Genomic DNA, 3,574 nt, shown 5'->3' with positions numbered 1-3,574 from the left:
ATCTAATGGGTTTAGCGTAAGGAAATATATTAATCTGGTGTACACAATGCAGCAGATTACAACAGTAATCCACCAGTACAGAAAACCACCTTGGATGCCTATGTTAGAAAGATACCACCACCTTTCCCTTTTGCTTGTATTCTAATGGGGTTTCATGCAGTTTTGATCAAAAGACTGGCAGACCTCCGAGATACTGCATTGTTCCAGGTTCTGACTATTGCATGATGCCCTCTCCTCTTCTTTGTTATTTCTGCCATGGATCACTCTGTTTTGAAACAAACACCCTACTCCAAGGTCACCTCATGTCAAAATCCTACTGCAAGCGAAGAAAGCAAACCAAAAGTCCCACCACTCATTTTTAGCCACTCTTCCAATCACAAAATGGGTTAGAGGTGTAGCTCAGCATACTTGCAAGTAATTCTAGAGACTGATCCTATCTCCACTAACATTCAATTCCCTTATTAAAAAATATTGCCCTAGTAACTAAGGAGAGCACTGAAATAACTTTAAAACCACATGTTAGACAACTGAATTCCCCTATGGTAAGTAACTGACTTCAACAAACCTTCTATGTATTAAATCAAAACAATATTCACAGAAACAGCAGAGCTCTGGTGGCCAAATATCTGAATGAACAGTAGAAAAACTGCAGAATGCAGCAAAGAGTAAAATGTGATAGACAATCCACCTAACAAAAGAACCAAGTGGATACATTTACTATGTCTACTATAAAACTATTTCAAAACACAACAGCCCTCTACTTGCAAGTGAGCATTAAAAGAAATTGGTTTTCTTTTCCGTGCCTTAAAATGGTTGTGACCACACTCATTGATGGGTGCCTCAGGGTAGTAAACAAGCACTTGCAGCATCCCAAGCCACACAGCACTAATATTACATAACTCCGCTCCTCTCACAAGTGTGTGTAAATTCCCTGGTTTTCGGAATACAAGTTTCAACCGAAGTCGGTTTCCTCAAGGAAGGGGCCCATTAGTGCCAGTTCCAGACGGTTTCCCCTCGAGGCTGTGTTCACACGCGTTCTTCCCCTCGCTACACAGAAATGGCAAGTTTGTGCTCCCAGTTGCCTTCCCAGCCGAGGGCGATGGTTACGAAACTAGACTCCCCGCAGCATTCACCAGCCCCCCCGCTGCACCCCACAACACCGAGTGTGCAGAGGGTGACCCGTGCATGCCCCACTCCGGGCAGCGGATCGCCTGCAGAGCGCGGGGGGGAAAGCCAGGCTCCTGGCCGGGGCAGCCCCCCCCAGCACGGAACCCAACCCCACTCCGGTTCCCGTCCGCCAGGCGCCCCCCGGGAAACGCAGCGGGCAAGTGTGCAGGGCAGCAGCCCTGCAGGGGGCAAGGGCAGAGTTCGCCCCACCCCCGGTTACCTTAGATCCCGCCGGGGAGCCGCCACATCCCGGCCGCGCGGAGGGACGCTGCTCGCCCAGCAGAGCCGGGAGGAACAAACGCCCCGGCCGGGAGCCCCTCCCCCCCGCTCCGGCGCACAGACCATAGAGCGCCTGCAAGAGAGAGAGCCTTTCCCGGGGCTCGCGGCGCTGCAGCACTCGGCGCGTGGGCGGGGGGCGCGTGCCGTTCCCGGGCGCTCAGCACGCGCCCGTGCAGGGCGGTGCACCCTGAGAGCGGGGCGCTGGGGGAGCCACGGACCCTCCCCCCGTAAGCAGGGCAGGGGCTGAGGCGCCAGGACAGCTCCCTAGGGACATGGGCCGGAGCCTCGGGCCCATTCAGCATCATAACGCCCAGCTCTGGGCTAGTGCTTTGCCTATAAGGCTGTTTGCGGGGCTGCCGGCGAAGGGGGTGTCTAGCCAGCAACACCGACCCAACCTCCCAGCCTGGGCCCACAGCTGGGGCTTTAGAAACAGTAGTGTGGACGGTCTGGAACCCAGGCTCTGAAGCCAGGGGAGGGCGTGGGGGTCCTGCCCCAACTTCCAAGTGCTGGGGCCGGTTTTGTTCAACAGCTTCATGAATGATCTGGAGGATGGGATGGATGGCACCCTCAGCAAGTTGGCGGATGACACTAAGCTGGGGGGAGAGGTAGATGCGCTGGAGGGCAGGGATAGGGTCCAGAGTGACCTAGACAAATTGGAGGATTGGGCCAAAAGAAATCTGATGAGGTTCAACAAGGAAACGTGCAGAGTCCTGCACTTAGGACGGAAGAATCCCATGCACTGCTACTGGCTGGGGACCGACTGGCTAAGCAGCAGTTCTGCAGAAAACTGGGGATTACAGTGGATGAGAAGCTGGATATGAGTCAGCAGTGTGCCCTTGTTGCCAAGAATGCTAATGGCATGTTGGGTTGCATTAGTAGGAGCATTGCCAGCAGATCAAGGGAAGTGATTATTCCCATCTATTCAGCACTGGTGAGGCCACATCTGGAGTATTGCGTCCAGTTTTGGGCCCTTCCCCCCCACTACAGAAAGGATGTGGACAAATTGGAGCGAGTCCAGCGGAAGGCAACAAAAATGATCAGGGGTCTGGGGCACATGACTTACAAGGAGAGGCTGAGGGAACTGGGCTTGTTTAGTCTGCAGAAGAGAAGCGTGAGGGGGGATTTGATAGCAGCCTTCAACTACCTGAAGGGGGGTTTCAGAGAGGATGGAGCTCGGCTGTTCTCAGTGGTGGCAGATGACAGAACAAGGAGCAATGGTCTAAAATTGAAGGGGGGGAGGTCCAGGTTGGATATTAGGAAACACTATTTCACTAGGAGGGTGGTCAAGCACTGGAATGGGTTCCCTAGGGAGGTAGTGGAATCTCCATTTTTAGATATTTTTAAGACCTGGCTTGACAAAGCCCTAGCTGGGATGATTTAGTGGGGATTGGTCCTGCTTTGAGCAGGGGGTTGGACTAGGTGACCTCCTGAGGTCTCTTCCAATCCTAATCTTCTATGATTCTGTGTTTATTGCGCTCAGAGCACTCTGCTAGCCCCAGGCTGTTGGTCCAGGCTCACTCCAGCTTGCTGGGCAGCCCTACCCGGAGGCCATGTATACGCTACAGCTGATGCAGCTGTGCTGCTGTAGCATAGACGCTTCCAACCTCGACTGAAGGGGGTTTTCTGTGTGGCTAAGCCACGTCTCTGACAGGTGGTAGCTAGGTCGATGGAAGAATTATATAGTTGACCTAGCTGTGTCTGCATCGGGCTTAGGTTAACCTAACTATGGCGCTTAGGGCACAACGTTATTCACAGCTTTGAGTGGCGTAGCTACATGCATCTAATTTTTAAGGGTAGAGCCAGCTTAAGGGACTTACCTGTGGATTCTCTGGGAGCAAAGGGATCCTTGGATGGGGGTGGGTCGATGGGCTTTGCCAGCTCTGTGCCCCACCTCACTGCCCCGAGTGTAGGAGGGTGTTGCAGAAAAAGACACGTAGCTAGAACATGCTGCATTCCGCAGTGATTCTTTGATTCATAGATTCCAAGGCCAGAAGGGACCATTATGATCATTTGGTCTGACCTCCTGCATAGCACAGGCCAGGGAATTGCCCCAAAATAATTAAGAGAGCAGAGCTTTTAGAAAAATATCCCACCTTGATTTAAAAATTGCCAGTGACGAAGAGTCCAC

At 52.7% G+C, this 3,574-nt stretch overlaps 1 protein-coding gene across 1 annotated transcript in view; it reads right to left on the bottom strand.

Moving 5' to 3' along the window:
* The window catches only part of LOC113405359 (F-box only protein 10-like), a 58,043-nt gene extending 56,630 nt beyond the window's left edge, over positions 1 to 1,413 (bottom strand). Inside the window, exon 1 of the mRNA XM_026646509.2 lies at positions 1,388 to 1,413. The gene's annotated coding sequence lies outside the window, so the exon portion shown is untranslated. The remainder of the gene's footprint in view (positions 1 to 1,387) is intronic.
* Positions 1,414 to 3,574: the final 2,161 nt, after the last annotated feature.

This window comes from Terrapene carolina, unplaced genomic scaffold (assembly GCF_002925995.2).
Source record: "Terrapene carolina triunguis isolate 2854851 unplaced genomic scaffold, T_m_triunguis-2.0 Scaffold35098, whole genome shotgun sequence".
In the NCBI taxonomy this organism is placed as follows: Eukaryota; Metazoa; Chordata; order Testudines; family Emydidae; genus Terrapene; species Terrapene triunguis.
This window is presented reverse-complemented; position numbering and strand designations above follow the sequence as displayed.